This window comes from Lactuca serriola, chromosome 7, assembly GCF_051521515.1.
Source record: "Lactuca serriola cultivar US96UC23 chromosome 7, Lser_US96UC23_V15, whole genome shotgun sequence".
NCBI classification, from domain to species: Eukaryota; Viridiplantae; Streptophyta; class Magnoliopsida; order Asterales; family Asteraceae; genus Lactuca; species Lactuca serriola.
This window is the reverse complement of record NC_136414.1, coordinates 56824101-56848226: the sequence shown is the minus strand read 5'-3', so window position 1 is coordinate 56848226 and position 24126 is coordinate 56824101. Positions and strand designations below refer to the sequence as shown.

The 24126-nt window shown below is 37.6% G+C and overlaps 1 pseudogene across 1 annotated transcript; it reads right to left on the bottom strand.

Annotated features, from left to right (window-relative positions):
• Positions 1-11006: 11006 nt before the first annotated feature.
• Positions 11007-20142, bottom strand: LOC145061656 (NAC domain-containing protein 75-like; annotated as a pseudogene). Its single transcript, XR_013687271.1, has 6 exons — positions 19740-20142; positions 19250-19430; positions 18300-18941; positions 17446-17703; positions 16141-16236; positions 11007-11376 (listed from the first exon to the last, which is right to left on the bottom strand). The product of XR_013687271.1 is annotated as an NAC domain-containing protein 75-like (transcript).
• Between the last annotated feature and the right edge of the window lie 3984 nt (positions 20143-24126).

The window sequence follows — 24126 nt, the reverse complement described above, 5'->3', positions numbered from 1 at the left end:
ACTCCAAAGGTCCCAATACAGGGTTCCAATCGTTTGGGGGACTAGGGTAACATTCAATCTAATCACAAAAGGGTTCCATAAACCCTAATTCCATAAACACACCAACATAGCAGAGTATACTCGAATTCTTACCTGGATGATGTACTCTCTGAGTCCCCAATCCACAGAACGTGACTCCCTTGCTGTTCCTTTAGCCAAGGCCTTCTCTTCCTTGCACAACAACTCTTCTAAAATCAACAATGGTCTTTAACCTTGCTCCAGATACACACAATCGATTTAGGGTTCTTCTCAGAAGGCTAAAATGAACAATGACGGCCAATAAGTGCCTCTTATACGTCCCAAACCTGAACGGTTAGGGTTTTCGCTAAACAGCGCAGACTCGCCGAGTCCATATCCGGACTCGTCGAGTCCAGTCGCGAACCCGCGACCAGGTCTGGGATCCTACTCGGCGAGTCTAGGCTCCAACTCGCCGAGTCCCCTCTTAAAATACCCCAAAAACATAATTTTAACAATACCTGGGATTCCGGGCTGTTACAATTCTCCCCCCACTGGGATTAGACTTCGCCCTCGAAGTCTCACTCTGAAAATAGTTCCGGATGCTGCTCCCGCATCTCACGTTCCGGCTCCCAAGTCATTTTCGATCCCTTACGGTGTTGCCATTGAACCAACACCAGAGGTACCTCCTTGTTCCTCAGAACCTTGATCTTCCGATCCCTGATGGCCACTGGTCTCTCGGCATAATTCAGGCTCGCATCCACCTGAATATCCTCTAATGGAACCACTGCCGACTCATCGGCTATGCACTTCCTCAATTGCGACACATGAAAAGTGTCGTGGATCTGTCCCAACTCTGCTGGCAACTCCAAACGATAAGCTACCTGGCCTATCCGTGCAATCACACGAAATGGCCCAATATACCGGGGCCCCAACTTGCCCCTCTTCCTGAATCGAATCACTCCTTTCCAAGGAGAGACCTTCAGGAGAACGAAGTCGCCGACTTGAAACTCAAGTTCGGATCGGCGCCTGTCTGCTTAACTCTTCTGTCGGCTCTGGGCGGTCAATAACCTCTGCCTAACTTGTTGAATCTGCTCTGTCGTCTGAAGCACGATCTTTGTGCTGCCCATCACTCTCTGTCCCACCTCTCCCCAGCAAATGGGGGTCCGACACCTCCTACCATACAACAGCTCAAAAGGTGGCATACCAATGCTCGAATGATGGCTGTTGTTGTAGGAAAACTCTGTCAAGGGTAAATACGCATCCCAGCTACCCCCGAAGTCTAACACACACGCTCGAAGCATGTCCTCCAGCGTCTGAATCGTCCGCTCGCTCTGACCGTCTGTCTGGGGATGGTATGCGGTACTAAAATGCAATTTAGTACCCAGCTCCTCATGGAACTTCTTCCAGAACCTGGAAGTGAAGCGCACATCACGGTCTGAAACAATCGAGATCGGCACCCCATGCCAAGATACCACTTCTCTCACATATATCTCCGCCAACTTCTCCGCTGAAGAACCCTCGTTGATGGCAAGGAAGTGTGCACTCTTCGTCAACCTATCCACAATCACCCAAATTGCATCAACTCCCCTTGCAGTCCTCGGCAATTTGGTGATGAAATCCATAGTGATCTGTTCCCACTTCCACTCGGGAATTTCCAATGGCTGTAACTTGCCATGCGGTCTCTGGTGCTCGGCCTTAACCCTACGGCAGGTCAAGCACCTCTCAACGAACCATGCGACGTCCCTCTTCATACAGGGCCACCAATACTCTTCCCTCAAATCCAAATACATCTTCGTGGCACCGGGATGGATCGAGAATTTCGATCTATGGGCCTCTTCCATCAAAGTAATACGCGTACCGCCCACGAACGGTACCCAGATCCGACCCTGAAACGTCAGAAGCCCTCGTCCATCCTTAACGAACTCTGAAATTAACCCAACGACCCGCTCTTTCTTCTGTATCTCTGGTCGCACAGCCTCGGCCTGTGCCCCACGAATAGCATCCAATACTGGAGTCATCACAGTCAGTCTCAAACATACATCTCGCAATGGAGTGCTCTCCGCCCTGCGGCTCAATGCATCGGCTACCACATTAGCCTTTCCTGGGTGGTACAGGATCTCACAATCATAATCCTTGACCACATCCAACCACCTCCTCTGACGCATATTTAGGTTGGGCTGATCCATCAAATACTTCAAGCTCTTATGGTCCGTGTATATCGTACATCGAACCCCATACAGGTAGTGACGCCAAATCTTGAGAGCGAACACTACTGCCCCCAACTCTAAATCATGCGTGGGATATCTCGCCTCATGAGGCTTCAGCTGCCTCGACGCATAAGCTATCACATGACCCCTCTGCATCAACACTGCACCCAGTCCTGAAATCGATGCGTCGCAATATACTACAAAATCTTCCATCCCTTCCGGGAGAGCTAATACCGGGGCTTCGCACAACCTCTGGCGAAGTGTCTCAAAGGAGGTCTGCTGCTCGGGTCCCCATGAGAATGAAACACCCTTCCGGGTCAATCTGGTGAGCGGCACTGCGATCTTGGAGAAATCCTTAATGAATCTCCGATAATACCCTGCCAGCCCAAGGAAACTCCTGATCTCAGAGGGTGACCTCGGCACCTCCCAACTCATCACCGCCTCAACCTTGGCCGGATCAACCAATATCCCTTCCTGATTAACAACGTGTCCTAGAAATTGGACCTCCCGCAACCAGAAGTCACATTTGGAGAACTTTGCATAAAGCTTCTCCGACCTCAATACCTCAAGGACCTCCCTCAAATGCTCCTCATGCTGCTCTCTAGATCTCGAATACACCAGAATGTCGTCGATAAATACAATCACTGACCGATCCAACATCGGCCTGCATACCCTGTTCATGAGATCCATGAACACAGCCGGGGCATTGGTGAGCCCGAAAGGCATCACCACAAACTCATAATGCCCATATCGCATCCTAAACGCTGTCTTCTGGACGTCCTCATCCCGTACTCTCACCTGATGGTACCCTGACCTCAGATCGATCTTGGAAAACCAAGATGCTCCCTGCAACTGATCGAATAAATCATCGATCCTCGGTAACGGGTAACGGTTCTTGACCGTCAACTTGTTCAACTCCCGGTAATCAATGCACATCCGGTGTGAACCATCCTTCTTCTTGACGAACAGAATAGGTGCTCCCCACGGCGAGCTGCTCGGCCGAATGAATCCCTTCCCCAGTAACTCTTGGAGCTGCGAGGACAATTCTTGCATCTCTGGAGGTGCAAGACGATAAGGCACCTTAGCAATAGGTGCGGCCCCCGGAACCAGATCGATACCAAACTCTACTTGCCTCACAGGAGGTACTCCCGGCAGCTCCTCGGGGAAAACATCTGGAAACTCACGCACCACAGGGACCTCCTCAACTGACTTCGGTCTCTCGGAGACCTCCCGCGTATCCATCACATACGCCACAAAACCCTTACAGCCCTGCTGTAGACACTGCCTCGCCCTAGCGGCCGAACAAAAAGCTGATCCCGAACGGGTACCCTCGCCGTACACCGAAAGAACTCCCCCACTATGGTCTCGTATAGTCACCAGTTGACGCTCACAGTCGATGACAGCGCCGAATCGGCTCAACCAGTCCATGCCCACGATGACACAGACATCACCCATCGCAATAGGAATCAGGTCAATCGGGAATTCGACCCCGAAAATCTCTAACACGCATCCCCGGAGAACCTCCGTGGCACAAATCACTCTCTCGTCAGCTATAGAAACTCTCAGAGGCCGACTCAACGACTCACGACTAACGCTGATATGCTGACTAAAAGCTAAAGATACAAAGGACCTACTCGCACCCGAGTCAAACAACACTAGGGCAGGCACAGAGTTCACAAGGAAAGTACCTGCCACCACATCGGGCGCAGCGCGAACCTCCTCCGCAGTCAGCTGAAAGGCTCTCCCCCGAGCCCTCGGGGCCTCGGCCTTCACCGGTCGAGTCGCAGTAGCTCTGGCAGCAGGTGCAGATCCCTGAAGAAGCTGAGGGCACTCGGCCTTCCTATGGCCTGTCTGGTTGCAATGAAAGCAAACCGTAAACCCCTTGGGGCACTCCCTAGCAATGTGTCCCTCCTTTCCACACTTGTAGCAAGCACCAGATCGACACGCCCCATCATGACCCTTGCCGCACTTTCCGCAAGTGCGGCCCTTCGAACCTCCTGTCCTCGAATCGGCGGACTTTATCCGCTTGGCTGCTGGCTGGGACTGAGCCGGTCGCCGGTCCACCCACTGAGACTCGGCCTCCTCCCTGGCCTGGATCTCCAACTCGATCTCGCGCTTCCTGGCATTCGCCTGAAGCTCAGCAAAAGTATGGTAGGAGGAGTTTGACACAAACTCCCGGATATCCCTCCTCAACACACCCAAGTACCGGCTCATCCGAGCCTGATCAGTGGACACCAGCTCGGGGAAGAACATCGCCCTCTCATGAAACTTCCGCGTGATCACCGCAATAGAATCAGTACCCTGCTTGAGGGTTAAGAACTCCTGAACCAATCGTTCCCTCTCCACCGGGGGAACGTACTCGTCCCTGAACATAGCAGTAAACCCCTCCCATGTCACTACTGTAATCTCTGCCAAAGTGAAGTTCGCTGTCACGAACTTCCACCAGTCCTTCGCTCCCAGACGGAGCTGGTTCAAAGCGAACCGTACCCTCAGATGCTCCGGGCATGAACAAGTGTAGAAGCACCCCTCTATATCCGCGATCCACCTCATCGCAGCAATCGGATCCCGCGTCCCATCGAACTCAGGTGGCTTCGTGTTGCTGAACTCCCGGAACAGCAACGAGTCACCCCCCTGTGGCCTGGCAGCGGCCACAGCTGTGGTAGCTGCAGCGGCTGCAGCTTCAGTCAATGCGGCGTACCGCTCCTCGAACGTCTCCATCAGGGTGGTCTTAATAGACCCAAACATCTCCGGGATCTCGGCCCGGATCGCCGCAGCTACCTCCTCGTGAATCATCTGATGAATCTCCTCGTCACTCACACCGCTCGAACTCGCTCCGTGGCGTGGTCTAACCATGATGTCTCTCGAATACAACATAAAACTATTAGAGACTCCATCAAGTATAATCGCACTCGATAACGCAACCCTACTCAGTCTCCGATATCCAGGGATTCTTACTTGGGTCTCCCACTGACCCGGTGTCTTCGGTAGTACGGGCCCAATACTACCGACCACACCGCATCAGCATTCATCCCAAATCTTCCTCCCCAAACCCTGGATAGTGAGTACTCTACTTCTGTTATGCACTATCTACCCGCACACTAGCAAAGCATCTCATATCGGCAACTTCCCTAGACTAAGGCATCACAAATCAGGCCACTCTAGTCCTATCATGAATACCTAGTCTTCTAGCATGCATAACAATTCATATCATATAATAGTGTGAGGTATTTTGGGGATCTTTACCGCTCGGGCGCTGACTGATCGTACACACTGCTTCTTTCTTGCTTATCACAAAACCATTTACAAGAGTTTATGTCTTTAGTTAAAAGTTTTCCTCAATTCCTCGGTTTGAGTTCAGTTACTCCCGAAGGTGCACCCGAATCCCTCAAACCAAGGCTCTGATACCAATTGTAACAGCGCAAATTTTCAAACAAATTTTTCATTTTAAAAATAAAGTATTTCCATTCAAAACAAGGAATAAATAATTTAAGTGTCATGTCAAATACAAATTGTCTAAATCCCAAGATCATAAAAACATTCTCCAGTGTGTACCGATCACGCCGGCGCCTTCCCACGGTCCTCGCTAGTACCTGAAACACATACATAACAACTGTAAGCATAAATGCTTAGTGAGTTCCCCAATATACAACTTACGCACATACGCCTTTCCAGGCCCTGACCTTCCGGTCCATGTGTCTCAGGGGACTTCCGTCCCTGCTGGGTAAACCTTCCGGTCCTACCCACGCCGACCTTCCGGTCCATAACACAACGCCTTCCGGCCCATAACATAATCGCCTTCCGGCCCATAATATAATCGCCTTCCGGCCCATAACATAATCGTCTTCCGGCCCATGCATACATAGCACATATAACAAATAACTTACCACATATAGCATACATATCACATATCATAGCTGACCTTCCGGTCACACAGTCAAACCCTTCCGGGTACAGTATAGTGAGAAGACTCACCTCGTGAATGCTGAAAGCTAGCAAATCCTGAAATCACTCGTGCACAATCCGCCGAGCTACAATCTCCCTATAACATCATATATCTCTTATTAATACTTTTACCTTCTAAGTTTGACTATCCCTAAGAAGTCACACATAGGTCAACTCTGGTCAACGGTCAACGGTCAACGGTCAACTCGAACGGACTCGGCGAGTGCCTTGGCGACTCGGTGAGTCTAGACGTCCTCCAATCCTTTAAGGTTCCCTTCTACTCGTCAAGTATCCTCCTTGACCCGACGAGTTACTCCTGGAAGAATCGCGGGGCCACCCCGACTCAACTCGCCGAGTCTGAAGAACAACTCGACGAGTCCCAGTTAATCTTCAAGCTACTCGCCGAGTCTGTTCGTCGAACTCGGTGAGTCCATGCCATGCAACCGCTCAAACTGCATCCTAAGGTCAGAATCGCTCCGACCATTCCTAGGTCTGGCCTTCCTAGGCTGATCCATCACGTAAGGTCCTCATTTCAGTGCTCATGATACACCCCATGATTCATAATTTACATTTGACCTAAGGCATAAGGATTCCAATCCAAAACCTCCATCAATTCCCGAAATGCTCAGGCATGGGACATTCTGGAACTCCAAAGGTCCCAATACAGGGTTCCAATCGTTTGGGGGACTAGGGTAACATTCAATCTAATCACAAAAGGGTTCCATAAACCCTAATTCCATAAACACACCAACATAGCAGAGTATACTCGAATTCTTACCTGGATGATGTACTCTCTGAGTCCCCAATCCACAGAACGTGACTCCCTTGCTGTTCCTTTAGCCAAGCCCTTCTCTTCCTTGCACAACAACTCTTCTAAAATCAACAATGGTCTTTAACCTTGCTCCAGATGCACACAATCGATTTAGGGTTCTTCTCAGAAGGCTAAAATGAACAATGACGGCCAATAAGTGCCTCTTATACGTCCCAAACCTGAACGGTTAGGGTTTTCGCTAAACAGCGCAGACTCGCCGAGTCCATATCCGGACTCGTCGAGTCCAGTCGCGAACCCGCGACCAGGTCTGCGATCCTACTCGGCGAGTCTAGGCTCCAACTCGCCGAGTCCCCTCTTAAAATACCCCAAAATCATAATTTTAACAATACCTGAGATTCCGGGTTGTTACAGACCTACTTGTTTGACATACTTTCTAGAAGAGACTTTAGACTTGTCATATTCTTGGAACAAACTCTATCTAGATACCAAATATTCTAATGTCCTTATGGTCACAATTCAAAGACAACTTGATGCTTAACATAATGTTATCATTGTTTTGATTCTTTTTTCATAAGGATAACTTGATGCTTCATGAAATCTGTCACAACAATTATAACATTTTCTTTTTCTAGATTTCTTTTTACTGGTTAAGAAAGGTTTACTCTTGGAAGTTTTAATAGTGTGAGAGATTTTTAACTTTTCAAATCTTGTTAGTTGATATGGTAATATTTAGCTATATATTTTATGTCATTATCTTAATGTATTTGAGTAAAAATGTTATATTTTAAGATATATGATACTTAATATGCTTTGAAATGTTCAATTACAGTTAAAATGGGAGCTGAAATGCAAAAGGATGAGAAATTAGCTAAAAAGACACTAAAAGGATGTTGCTGGACAGCTTGACCCTTTGTCAGTGTTTTGGCCATATCTCATGACTTGTAAGAATGACTTCTTTAATAATTTGACTGATAGGTACATACAAACTTTCTGTTATCATTTCAATCATGTAGTAATCCATGTTTTCAAGAACCATCATGGTCTTGGTTGACCACATAATGAAATCATTCACCTCAATTGGAGGATGGTTGTTGATTGATTTCAGTGATAACAATACAATGTTTCATGAAGAGGATGTCGTTGTTGATTGCCAAAGTATATCAACAACAAAGAATATAAAAGAACAATGCAAAGTACTTCAAAAATGATTCTTTTATTGATGAATAACAATTTCATAAAGTAAGATTTAATCGTAGCACATACTTTGATTAAGAATTTACTCTTGGGGATAATATTTACTTAACAAATCATTGACTATATATAAACATAATACCTAATAATAATAAAATGCTAGCATCACATACATACTAGGTATGTCAATTATTGTAATCCTAAACATCAGGGAGTCTTTTGTTAATACTAGAGACTTTATCTTGACTTCATTAATGTTCATCATTATCAAAAAGTAATCAACTTATGAACGTGTAGTGCAAGATTCCTTAGTCATGTTGTTGTATCTTCACAAACCTCATGTTGTGATCATCAGCACAAACACACCCTGAGGGCCGTCAACGTCAACATAATTAATAACATATGATTTACCCGTTAAGTCAATAAATCATAGGGTTTGAGTCAACGTAATTACATTAGACATAATAGGATTATTATATGAAAATCATTTCAAATCAAAGCATGGAAGTAAGTTTCAGGACATGTACTCCCAATATAACTCACAGTGATATTAAAAAGCCATTTCCTTCACTTCTAGAGTTAATTGAACATCAATCACTTATTCTTCACAATAATACCATTAATCAATGATTAATTTAAATAATGTCTAACCCTTTTTCTAACCACTTTCAATTACCCGAAATATGTACTAAACTCTTCATACATGTTTTAATAGATAAAATATCATTCAATTATATCCTCAAATCATAATTTACAAACTCAGTATGGAGATTAAAAGCACAAAGTTAAATATTCTCAAAATATTGACAAAACTACATATTAATGTTTCAATGACCAAATTACTTTTAGATCTTCATGAATTAATCATAATAGATGCTTCCAATCCACTTTAGTTGACACTTATTCATACATTGTGATTAATCCATTTAACAGCATAATTAGATTCAAAGTGTTAAATAAAAAACATCATCTTCATATATGCTTGAAATCACAAAGAATATCAAATTGAATACATTAACTTGCATACTTACATTAACATTCGTATGATGAGGTTAGTAGTTACTCTCATATACTAGAGTTATATTCAAGATCTAGAGACTTAAAACATCATTTCATGAAGTTAGGGTTCATGAATCCTAAAATTCACCATCAAATGTGGAAGCAACCATTCTAGTGGTTGAATAATGATTCTTTGATGATCTAATTATTGAATCCAAATTTTAAGATCATGTAAATACGCTTAACTAAAAAAAACCATGATTCAGGAAAGTAACATATCCTATTTAAATAGAGTAAAAGAACATCATGGATTGTACATTCTAAATTTCATTTGAACATCATGGATGAACATCATGGATTGCATATTGATGGCTCTGAATGTTTCCAACGACCCTTTATCTTCTCTTATCATACATCAAAAGAACAAAACCCAAACTCATTTACATGACCATACCATCATCCTTAGCCCGCCATCATCAACGGAAATCGCAATCACCAGAACATCAGCCCCCATAAACCACTGGACCGCCGTCTTCCCTTTCGACATCAAGATGCAGAAAAGAAGACATTGTGATATCAGCATGCCCTTCCTTATTCTCATTTAGGTGCAATAAACCATTCCTACACCACTTAAAGCAATCATCGTCAAATCAAAACCCGATGTCATGGTTTCCGGTGACTGTTCTGAAGAACCAGATGGTTTACAAGAATGATAAATGGGTATCAAGACCCTCTTCCGATCAAAACAAGATGCATCTTGAACTTACATATGAGCTATAAGAAAGAGAATGAGAATATGTTAGAGAAGGAGAACCTAACGAGACGAGGAAGGCGGTGAGGTTGGATGCAGGGGAGGAAAAACAAGAGGGTGAAGTATATATTGGAAGGTGATTTAGGTTGGGTTTAGGTTTATTACTTTATTTTATTTCATTTTATTTTTTGCTAAATAATAAATAAATAATCAATAATCAAAAAATAAATAAACAAGTCTAATATAGTCTTTTTAGTTATGACAGGGACCAAACGCGCAACAAAATTCCATCATAGGTACTGTCCGAGTTAAAAAAACATAATTAGGGACCAAGGGCGTATATTACCCATACCATAGGGACCATTTGTGTAATTTACTCTTATTTAAATTTAGTAAAATTTAATTTCATACCAAAAAGAAAAAAAAAAATCCCAAAAATACGGATGTTACGCTTATAGTACAATGATTGATGGTTATTGAATTTACGTATTTGTTTAAGGCGTATGAATTAATCGATAAAATGGATGATTTTGGCATGAACTAAAATGAATAGGGTGGTGTACAGATTGTGAATATTGGAAAGATGAGGAAAAAGACTATATTATCCTCACGTGCATGATACATGAGGATCTTAATGGTTCCACCTTAACGGAATTTAGGTTAAAGTACGAGCATTGCAACGGTATATTGGAGTAAGGATTAAGTTTGAATGAAATCAATATTGTGGACTAGGTATTACGTTTATCAAACCTTGGGGACTAAACATGGAGTTTACACTAACTTAAATATAAAGAAACAATATGCTTAAAGACGATATCTGTAATCATAATGATGTTAGTAGACAGCAGCCTTTCCCTTGGGTTTTTCTTTTTCTTTTTTCCCTTTCCATTTTTGGCTTCTTCTTTTCTCTTTCCCAACATTGAATTGCTTTATAGTTCTCTGTTCAGTCAAGGTTTATATTCACACACATAGAGTATGACTCTCATCAAAATCTCTCTCTCTCTCTCTCTCTCTCTCTCTCAAAAACACACACACACACACACACACACATATATATATATATATATATATATATATATATATATATATATATATATATATATATATATATATATATATATATATATATATATATATATATGCTCTTTTTCGCTCCCTTTCTTGTGCAGTACGTCTTTGTTTTTGATATTTTATCAAGAGATATAATTAATTTATAACGGAAAACTAAATACAATTGTTTCAAAAAGTCGATATTCACTTAAAGAACTGTATGGTGTGTACTGCATTGTGTCTCCTTGCTCCTACTCTTGAATAGCTTTCTTGATCAAAGTCTTAACTAGATTGTGTTTATATATATATATATATATATATATATATATATATATATATATATATATATATATATATATATATATATATATATATTTTGTTGGGTTCTAGACATGGTGATCAGGGTCTGGCCAGTAGGTGGAGTACTTCAACCAGTCTGTCTCCTGTGGGTTTGTGATGGAACATTCCTGCAATGGAAACAAGAAAATAAAATATATTATATTTTTAGGGTTAGTCTCTAAAAATGTAAGGTTATATCATGCATGCCTGCATGGGATGCAATGGTGCCCAAGTAGAAAACGTTTGGTGCAATAAAGTTATAAACCGTACGGTTAGATTAAAAATTACACATTATTTACAAGATTTATATGGATTCATGAAAAAGATGACTATAAAAGTAGTATTTAGTAACCGATAAATATTAACATGGTTTATTTAAAGATGAAAGTTCGTTATAATTGTATATAGAGAAATTAAATTGCTTCCTACTTATAATGTTCCTACCCAATAAAATTATGATAAGTGTCATAATTTCATATTTTTTTAACTAACTCATTAAGGCTGTATTAGGAATATATCAATTACAATTAAATTGAATGGTGATTTGTCATAATTTTAATGGATAGGAATAATTGTAGGCATAAAAGGTAGGAGATAATTTAATTTCTCTTGTATATAACCTCGGGACAGGGGCATATTTTCTTAGAGAAGGACCTAGAAAAAAAATATATTAAGGGTTGTATTGAATTGCACAATTTTTTTCTCAAGGGTTATACTATTTAAAGAAAATATAACCCATGGCTACAAGTGAAATTTCAGTTTTGATTTTTTTTTTCTATTATCATTAACAATTGATTTTTTTTTTTTAATTTTTTTTTTCTATTATCATGCAACTACTGAAATTTCATGTTTCATCCCTATTATGGAATCATGCATCGCCTCTGCAATAATCATTATTCATTGTTCACAATACATCACCCAACCCCTCTTAGTATCAAGGAAGGATTATGTCCTTGTTATCTATTGTATTTTTCCTGCTTTCTCTTTTGTCAATTTGTATTTAATCCCATGTAACCTTAATCACATATAATAGTGTTTGCCCAATAACTCCATATTACATTTGAGTCCTCTTCCGCTTAAACGCTCTCTAATTCATGACATCTTGTACCTCATAAACTAAATTATCTTCTTAAGACTTCTACCAATATCCCACCAAACTTACAAAATTCAATTTTTCTGTCTGGCAATCCTAATTAATTTGGCCTTAATAAAATACAAATTTCTTGGCCATATTGATGACATACCTAAACCTACAAAAATGATCAAAGAAATAGTAAAATACAACAATAAAGTCATCGAAAAGAGTGCATTAGAAATTCAGTCTCATATATTTGTCGTCTTCTCATCTTACGTGTAATTATATATATAGAGTCCCCATATTAGCTCTCTAAAAGAGTCCTTATAGAGAGAAGAGGGACTCCAACATATATAGTCAATTATAAAACTGTGTCACATCAATATGAGATATACTAACACTCTTCTCAGATTTGAAGGCTCGATGAGGATAGATAGGGATGTGCTAAGCCACGGGGGTGCTGGACTCTGACTCTTATACCATATAAATATATGTGGAGTCCCTATATTAACTCTCTAAAAGAGCCCTTGTAGAGAGAAGGATGACTCTAACATATATAACTACTTATAAAACCGTGTCACACTAATGTGTATATACTAACATTACAAAGCTTAGAGTCGTATCTCTATTCTTTTGACTAACAAATCTCACTCTTGCATCATGTTCTTATAATAAGAAACTCCATGACAATTGTTAACGTACTCGTTCTGTTGTAGAATACATACAAGATATTAGGGCTACTAGTGATGCACTTGTTATGATTGGATATTATGATATAGAAGAAGACCTAATAATGGACATACTCAAAGGTGTTGGTGATGAAATTGAGTCCTACGTTCCTGTTGTTTGGGTCCATGACACCATGGTCACATTTATTGAACTATTTGATAAGTTAGAAGACCTTGAACGTCGGGTTAAGAGATCATAGAACATCATCCCATCAAATCCTATTACAACGAAAAACTATATAACTCATTAGTCTAACCAACATCGATCTCACAACATGAAAATCAACACTTTGGTCTCTCTAATGACACACTCAAACAGCCAATCAAAATCCTATCAATTATCATTTAAATTAGAATCCTTCCTCATCCAACTTAAATCATCCCTCAAATTGATTTGTTTGAAATTTTTGTGAAATTAAAGGGAATCTAACCGATGAGTGTTGCAAACTCGTAAGATTTCTCAAAACAAAACCAAAACATAGAGATTACTAGCTCTCAAGCTAGTGCTAACATGACATTTCACAACAAACCATCCACAGAAAAATGGCTTGTTGCTTCTAGAGCTTACCATCATGTCATTAATGATGTGAACAATTTGCAATAATTTTCAATGTACTATTGATGATCACATACGTTTGAAAATATCTCATAGTGGTGGGAGCACATGTGTCCTAGAAAAAACTAATTTTTCTTAGACAATGTTCTATATTCCCCTTTTATCAAAAACCAATAATGTGTGTGAGTTTCTTAATCCACATTTAAAGTTGAATACAATGTTGTTGCAAACAGTATCACATATCTCATGTAGATTCAAAATATGCAAACAATTTTCTTAGCTACTTTCCAAATTCTTTGACAACATACCTATCTTTGCATAACACCAATTCCCTACTTTCTCATAAGTAAATATTTTATTTAATCCATCATATTCTTTATCGCTCAATAACTCTATAAACTATACATACATATACATATAAATACACACACATATACACTACATATACACTACGAAAGGTGTTGTGTGGTGTATATATTTATTTAAGTTGTTTTGAATATATATATATATATATATATATATATATATATATATATATATATATATATATATATATATTCCGAATTTATTCGCAATGACACTATTTTTCTAACACATTTACACTATTTTCCCTTTTTCTCTGTTAGGATTATAATTTTAATCTAGTTAAAAAGAAATTTTAGGTTATATTTTATGTACTAGCTGAAACGTTAGTTGTTAGCTGATAGTTGAAAAGTTAGTTGCGAGCTTATAAATATAAAACTAGCTAATAAACTGATTGAAATATATAAAATTACATAAAAAGATATTTAAGATAATTTGAGTTTTCTATAATTAATTAAGGATATATTAGGAATATTTTTAAAAAAGTTCGTGAAAAAATAGTTTTACCAAACATGACAACTTAAAAAAATTCGAAAAATAAGTTAGTTTATCAAGTATCTGTAACATGCCAAACACTAATTTATACTTTTAATCTATATTAAAATCCACGTCGTAAGCATAATTTTTAAACAATGGATTCATATTTTGTGTTCTTCGAATCCCAGGAATTTTGATAAAGTATTTAGTTCATATAATTCAAATAAATTTATTTATTTTTAAAGATAATTGTTTTTAAATGGCAGAAATATATTTATTTTAAATGATAAGCCTTAATCACATACTAGCGTAAGTTTCCCAAGATTTTCTTTTTGCTTTTCATTTTATGAGGGAAGAGGAGATATGGTAGTTATACCTGAATTTATGATAACTTTTTCTCTTCAATCACGTTGGGTCTTGTGTATAAATTTCTTAGGATACCATACACTTGCTAAAGACTTAGGGTCACCATCCTCTCTTTTCTTTAAAACTTACTTTTAGTCTTGCATTTTAACAAGTTTGTAATCAAATAAATAAAATGAAGATCAGAAGATATTTATAGTTCTATAAACTTGTTCCTTAAATGTTGTTTTAAAAGTAAGATATCTTAAAAACAAAAAAAGCTAACTGTAAATATGCGTATTTTAAGTGCGATTTATCCAATATTTTATTATGATATTCTTAATACATAGTGTTAAAAAAGAAACCTAATATTTCTCTCTAGAGGGCAGATGTAGTTTTTCTTTAATCTTTTTCTCCTGCTAGCTGTTCAGTAAGAAAGAAAAGAGAAGCAGGTTCCACAATTTGTGGCTCATCTTTTGGCTCACTTTTTATCCTATTATTTTCCACCCTAAAGGTATAAATCAAGCATTTCATATGATTTTGTTACATAAAATCCAAAATTGTTAATGGTTTGAATTTCGATTGTCTAACACCGCAAAAGGTATACTCAGATGCAAATAAAAGCCTCTATCACACGACGACATACAGATTTTGTTTATAATTCTTTAATTTAAATGTACGTAGTTATAATTGTCACTCGATATACGATGCTTTTGACAAGATTTTTAACGTTTAGAAAAATAATATTACATTCTATACATTAATATATAGAATACGCCATAATTATTTTTTTATATATCAGTTTTTCAGATGTGTTAATTTTTTGTAATAAATTAATAACTAGAATTAATCATGTTATAACTTATATGTATTAGATTATTAACTAGAGTGACGTTATACTTGGTAAATATGTATAATAAGAGGTTTAAACTACAAAATGCTTAAAAATGAATGACAAACAAGTGAAAGTATTACGAATTGTGCAAATGTATCTAAATGAATTACGGGAATATATAAAAATAACTCCTACAAATGTAATTTAGTTGGAGAGTGAAATATTAGATACTTCTTTTTCTCTTTTTCTTTTCAACATTGTGTTACTTCTCAGTGAGAACCATCAAAAGAGATAAAGAGATATACATTAACTTTTCTTTCTTTATTTTAATATTCATATTCCTTCTTTAAATCCAAGATTAATTACTCTTTATCTCTTTTCTAGCTAGTGTTATATATATATATATATATATATATATATATATATATATATATATATATATATATATATATATATATATATATATATATATATATATATATATATTAGAGAGAGCAAAAAGGTGACAAAACTCACTTCTTTAACATCAGCTGATGATGATGGAGTGCACCCCATTATGAGTTCCTCCAATCCTGATGCTGATCTTCCTCCTATCTTATGATGTTGTTGCTGCTGTTTAATTTTATAGAACAACAAATTAAATTAATAAAATATGCAGACATATATATATATATATATATATATATATATATATATATATATATATATATATATATATATATATATATATATATTCAGTTGATTTGTACTACAATAAAAGTGTAGAAATTTTCCTAGATATATTATAATTTAATGCGACAAAATAGGTAATGTTATAATTAATATAATAAAGTAAGTAACATATAATTTATTTATTTAAATAATTTATAACAAGAATCCCACCCATGCATGCATGCTTAAGGCTACAACATATTTAAGTACTCTATTTTGTTTACAGCAATAAAACATAATTATCCATGTGATCATGTATTGTCTTCATCGAAACAACAACTTGGAAAGTGCAAAATGATTACTTGTTCTCAACTTAGGTGACAAGACCAATACCCCTTTATGTTTATTTATTATTATAGAGAAAATAATTAGAACGATTTTCAAATATTTGGAGGTTTTAAAGAAATACTGATTACACTTGTATTGTTTACATTACATTTATGATGTTTAAAATGGGATTTCGATGGTTGATTTTTGTGTTAAAGTTATTGTGTGAAAAACTTTTGTTAAAATGGTACGTGTCTTCAATTTTAAAACAGTTTTTTTGTACTGGCAGAAATTTTATTAAAACATATTTGTTATTCCAGAATATATACTAAAAAATGTTGTAATAATAGACAAACAAGTTTAAATATTTTCGTATCGAAATAAAAATTTAAATAACTATAGTTTAATTTATAGAAAATGATGTTTTAAATAATATGACAATGATCCTAGAATTGATACAATTTAAGAGTATATTCTTACCTAAACATAAAAATAAATAAATAAATAAAGTTTGTGGTAAATGCTTTAATATTAGAAAAATCGTATAAAATGAAAAATCACGACTTAACTTTTTTCCTTCAACTTGATATAGTTTACAACTTCTTCTTCTTCTCTCTCTTTTTATTTACTTAATCATTATTTTTTTTTTGTAATTAATTATGCGATAACAAAACAAAAAGTTATGTTTAGATTGTCAAAAAAAAGTCTCAGCTACTAGGATACATACAATTTGATTTAATTTGTCCTACTTTGAAATTTTTGTCCATATATATTAAATATCTGCTTTTCCAAATTATGTGCTACAATTACGTAAAAATACATATATTTAATATAATAACTTACCGGAAAATTTTCCATGATCCTAGACACATGAAAGGAGTCATCATCAAGAATAATGGAGGTGTGACGTAGGGGAGAAGGAGAGATGATTGCTGACATGGCATGAGATGGCCTGCTGACATGGTAGGCTGTTTCTGCCACGTGGTGCTGATGTGGATAATGCTGCTGATGATTCTCAAGGCTCATCTGCTGCTGCTGGTGTTGCCTTTGCAGGTTAGGTGCATCGCACGTCAATGAACCCTCCCCTGTCGTCGTTCCCACCTGCACATTTCACTTGTACCCTGTTAGTCACTGCATGCATTATTACTTGTACTCCATGCATTATTACTTGTGAAATATAACGTACAAGCATGCATGAATTAGAATAACGAATATATATATATATATATATATATATATATATATATATATATATATATATATATATATATATATATTGCTGATAATGCAAGCAATTTCAATAAGAAAAGCAACACTTAAACCGTTTGAGTTCATCTCTTAACCTTGCACTCAACCAATATCCACATTTTTAGCACTCAATTCATTCCCATAAGCCAAAAAGTTGATGTAAAATACAATCAACCAATTAACCCTTTAGCAACAAGAAAACAACCCAGAGTTAAAGTTGTAAATGTTTCTATTTTTATTAATAAAACCTCAAAACATAACACACGGAAGCTCAATATTTTTGCCGACTATTCACTAGGTAGATTCAAATTCAGGATCTTAAAAAAGAGCAAGTTCTGAGTTCTTGCTTTTTGATGTGTTATTTTATTTGGGATTCATCCTTTTGTGATATTGTGAGTCCCATTAATCGAATAGTAAAGATGGTTGTTGGATTTGATCAAGAAACATACCTCACCAAAGCTTTTTCTATAGGGGATGAAGCTAAGTTGCTCAACACCTTTGAAATGTTGCATTTGATCCATTGGATTGTAATTCGACATAACCGCACCAACAAACTCATCTCTCATGTTACTATAAGTTTCAACAGTAGGAGTAGCAGTAACAGTAGTAGCATTACCAGCGACATTAATTTCTTTTGAAGAAGAACAACTCCCACTTCCGCTCCCACTCTCCCTCCTACTAACATTATTCTTTTCGTATATATTATTTACACCTTCAATGTGAATGTTGTTATTCATAGCTCTTTCGGACCAATTACATTGCCTTGGTTGAGTCTGGAAAAATATCTTCGATACAACGAGCTCACCTTCTCTCTCCTCCTCGAGTTGTCCAAGATGATATTGATGCATTACCCAATTTGTCTTTTCGGGTTTTCGGTTTTTCCCAAAGTTGGTATAGAGCACCAAGATTTTCTTGCATCCCTTTTGCTTTTGGTTTACCATAACGGGTCGGGTCTTGCCTGTTTTGTGCCACCGTGTTTCACCGCCTTGTATGTCACATTCCATTTGGATTTTTCGCCTTTTTCGTGTACCCGTGGTGTAGGCTTTAGAAGGCCGATGAAAGAAGTCTACTCAATCCATCTCTTGTAACTCCTAAAAGATCAAACAAGAAAAAAAAAATATGAAAGTCATAACAAACAAAAACCCTATAAAAATTAGGTCATCTTAGGTGTGACAAGTGCAAAATTCAAAAAAGTCAAAACAAACAAGAAAACCCTAATTTTCTTGGGTGTCTTATAGTAAAACCTAACTGTTGAACTATTGAAAACACAAGAAAAGATATTTATGTGATCATGTGTTTTCTTGTGCTTGTGGGTGTTCTTTATTCTTATCCTTTTCGGCTTTCCAGGGTGGTGAAACTTGAAACCACCACTTAATTTCCGTTGTAAATCAAAACTCACCAGGGAGTTTTTCAGGATGAGTATAACAAATTCCATCTTCTCCTTCGATAGTTGGGATGAACTCATCTATCAAAGGGTGAGATTTATTTGAGTTTTTAGCTTCGACTTTTGCTTCAAGATGTTCTATCAGCTCTTGATCAGTTGGATCAAATTTGACTCCTGCTGGTAAACCTACCCAATCCTGCAAATGAAAAAAGTAACAAGAAATTATTAATATATATATCATATGAATTTCAACAAAAGAAAAGCTTAGGAATTAATAAATCACTAGAGAAAGACAATCTTTTTATTATGGGATTTGTTTATGTGTATCTTTTCTTGAAACAAGAGATTTAAATATAGAAGGAAAATTCAGTAGCAAGCATAATTCTATTCTCATGTTTGATTCTTATTTGTCAAAATCTTATAGTTGAAGCTAAGAATATTATGAGACGATTGTATCTATATATATGTACATTAAATTAAACAAAATTATACCCCTACAACGTACCGGTTTTCCTTCAAGTTTATGGCCACAACCGGGACACTGTTTGGATCCACAAAATTGATGCTCTTCCAGCTTTGCATCAATGAGATCAGAGCTGCTGATATTCATTTCTCTTACTACAAAACGGGGCTCTGTTTATTGGTTAATCGATCAAGAACTGCGGCATGAAATCCTGATTTTGATCACCACACGTAAGAAAAGAAAATGCTAGAACTCAATCCTCGTTAGTTTCTGCTTCGTCTTCTTTTACTACTACTAATACTATATTGAGATCTGATGGTTCTGGACGGATGATGATGAAGAAGAAGACGAAGAAGTACAGACACTAGAACACGTTCAAATACGTTTTTAGGTGAAAAACAAATGAAAACGAGATTGGAAGGATACCCGGATGAGATATATTCTTCAAAAGTGGAAATATTCCAAGGATAAATATACAGAGAGAGAGAGAGAGAGAGAGAGAGAGAGAGAGAGAGAGAGAGAGAGAGAGATGCTTTAACCATCAAAAACACCAGAATTCCCTCCAACTTTACCTGAAGCAAGTGAGATAAAGGAAAAGGTGTGTCTCTTCTCTTCTCTTTTACTTCCCCTAATTTATATAACATATAGCTCTATCTTTTTTTTTTTTTTTTTAAGGCGGTTGATATATATATATATATATATATATATATATATATATATATATATATATATATATATATATATATATATATATATATATATATATATATATATATATATAAGCTCTAGATGTTTTGAAAACTCAAAAAATCTTGACAAGAACCAAATTTGGACCACAAGATCAAAAAATTTAATAGCTTAAAAAATATATGATTTTTAACATATTTTTTAGAAGAAACGAAAATTATCAAAAAACGCTTTAGAAAAAGATACCAGACCGATCCTAAAGTATCTCACTTTGCTGCAGTCAGACAGATCTTCAGATATCTCAAAGGGAGTAAGGCCTTGGGTCTCTGTTACCCTGCAAGTAACGACTTTAGTATACACACATTCATAGATGCAGATCATGCAGGCTGCAGACTTGATTGAAACAGAACTTCGGGTGGATATCAGTTTTTGGGTGGAACATTAGTAAGTTGGTCGTCAAGGAAACAAAACTGTGTCTCACTATCAACTGTAGATGTCGAATATGTTGCTGCAACCAGTTGTTGCTCCCAGGTTTTGTGGATGAAGACACAACTTTTGGACTATGGGTACAGGATGTTGCGGGTACCAATCTACTGTGATTCAGAGAGTGCGACAGTCATTTCATGCAATCATATCCACTACTCGAAGATGAAACATATTAAACTACGGTACCATTTCATCAAAGACCATATCCTCAAAGGTAACATTGAACTAGTTTTTGTTCCAACTCAGGAGGAAATTGTTGATGTTTTCACCAAGGCACTCGACTTCACAAAACATAATGGATTTTTCGAAATGTTAGGGATGATGAACCATGACACGCAGTTCTTCTTGAAAGAATAGCTACCGCGGACCTCATAAGTCTTCGGGTTTGAGTAAAATTGCCTTTTTTCTTTTCAAATCAAAATTATTAATGAACTTTACTCATTGTTGTTTCTTTCTAGAATAACTGATGAAGTATATACTTCATAGATTGCTCTTTAGTATACTTTGTATACTTCAACCATTTATAATCTATATACTCCTCGGGTCTCTTTATTTCTTTTATTTCTAACCATTATGATCTAGTTTGTTTTCAGCTCCTAGCTCCCGCAGATGCATTAATGAACCCGCAGTTATCATTCACAGACGCTTTAAATGATATTGTGTGGTACTTAATGAAAGTTAAAACATTCTTCAAACATTCAATTTGTCACACATGATAATTCAATTACCTTTTCAAAAGACTTTCCGCAACCAGGTCTATTTTTGGATAAAAGATAAATAAACTGATTTTCCATAAACGAAATCGTTTTTACTCAAGCAGTCACATCAAGCAACATTAGGGTCACATCCGTTCAACTTCCCACTTTATTCGACGGACCAAACCATTTTCACCCCACATTTGTACAACGTGTTATCATGGGCCTGCAACATATTTAATGCTCCTCTTTTCCTTGATAAACCTTTTTAATTTAATTTCATTTTTAAGAGATAATGATAAAAACCCAAAGGTTTTGTTGCTTTAACAGTTGGAATTAAACTGTTATTAATTATTTTTGAAATCTGGTGGTATAAAAACCCTTTTTCTTCCCCAAGAAAGCTTTACTCGTTCTGATCTCTTACAGACGAACTTCTTCTCCTTCATCTCTCTTGAAAAAACCCTTTCAAGCAAGTTCTTCAAACTTTTTTCCTCAACAATGGTGAAATCAGGTGTGTCCACGAAGCAATCAAAGGCCTCTGGATCTGAAAGACCAACTGGTTCTGGATCTACTATCAAGGATTTAGCTCCTTTAATTGATGCTAGCAACTATAGAGGGATATTTGATGATCACGACTTTTACAACGATGCAATCAAGATCATGATCAAGTTTCTCCCAACTCATCCCCTGCTTGGAGCCTTTGATTCAGTTACTGAAGCTATTCTACAAGTTGTTGTCTTCAAGTGTTTATTCTCTGCACTCAGACCTAATGACAAGCCCTAAGAAGTTCATCTCAACCTAATCGATGATTCCCTAGTTGTCTTGACCAAGGAAAAGTTTCTTCCTGCAATCAATTTGAGGGTTTTAACTTCAACCCAATTGTACTCTCTAAGCACCATTGATGTCTACTCTGCACTGTATCGGACGGGGAACCATGGCAAGCTCAAAGGAATCACTGAATTCAAGAAGAGAAAATTTCTTGCTATTTGGCAATTTGTATGACACTATGTGATCCGTTGTCTATGAAGAAGAACTGTAGGGACAAAAAAACATGGGAAAACATCTGCTGGATATCGTATGGAGCATCTTCACCGGAAAACTAGTCAACTACGAGCAAATCCTCTGGGAGGACTATCTACAGTACTTCTGCAAAGGTGCCCAAAAGGAAGGCATGGCGGAACTCACTTTTCTAGGTGCTAGTCTCTATGACTTGTGGATCTTCACAAGGATGCCAATCTCAGCTTGGAAAACGACACAAATCTCTTCTCTGCAAGAGACCTCAAGAGGTACAATCCTTCTAAGGACCAATCTATCTTCAGTCCTATTCTCCGTCTCCCTATGTACATTTTAGAAACTATTTGACTTACCAACATAGAGGTAGTTGACCACATTGTGGCTACAAGTGGTATTTCCCCATATCACTCTTCCCCACTAAGGCCCCTTCAGTCTATCGACGTCCACGACCCGTAGCCCAAACCCGAAAGATTCAAATCTTTGGCTATTAAGAAAACACCCACTAACATTATTATTAAGGGTACGGGCCCCTCAAAGAAAAGAAAAGCCAAACCCACAGAACCTACTCCTCAGGTTCAATAATCTCTATCCAAGGCTCATGACTCTCTAGTTAGTGTCATCGATGACAGTCACAATGAGCCTTCATAGTTTAGAGATGTGTTTAGGCGATAAAAGTTGAATCTTACCCCCAGTCAAAGCCAAAAGCGAACCAAGGCACATGTCGAAGTCTCTCAAAAGACTCCCCTAGCCGTTCGAGTCCACACTGACTCACCTGCAAAAACCCAACCTAACCACTCTGATACAGTATATGTATCAGTTTCATCTCAACATTGAGACAAAAACCAATATGGATTCCAAGAGAACCCAGATGTTGATGTCCGCCCTAAGGTCTGTAGTGATTCAAAATTGCACTTTATTTCTCCTAAGGTGCTGAACTCTATTCTTTTTAATGTCACATATACACCGCAATCACAAGTTACACTGCAAGGTCCTTTTTCAGAGGCCATAGCCAAAACAGAGCAGAAGCCAAACTGGGTTTTACACCAAGGAGACTAAGGAAGCTCTAGACATCCTGTTCCACCAACATTACACTCAAGTGGTCTAGTTATGGTGAGCACAAATGTGCAAGGATCCATGAACCTGAGGGACACCTTGGTGAACCAAGGATTTGATGGATACACTTCTGATTATTCATGGTCACGATACTGCCTAACAACAGAATCCGGGCTCATGAAGTTCGAAGCATTCAAACGGGCTCTTCAGGAAAGGAAGGCTCAACATGTGCAGCAACAACAACCGAAAGAAGAATCACTTCTCAAAGTGGCTAAGTATTGGGCCACTATGATCAATAACGCGATGACAGTGCATGACATTCTTTCAATTCAGCAATGGATGTTAGAGAAGGAGAACACTATGAATTAGGTTCAAGGCATGGACAATGTTGTTGGCCCTTCCCAGCCTCCCCTAAACACTGAAGATCATGACTCCAATAAGGATGGTACTGCTATTAAGATCAAATTTGACCCAACTTTTGGTCTCGATGATAA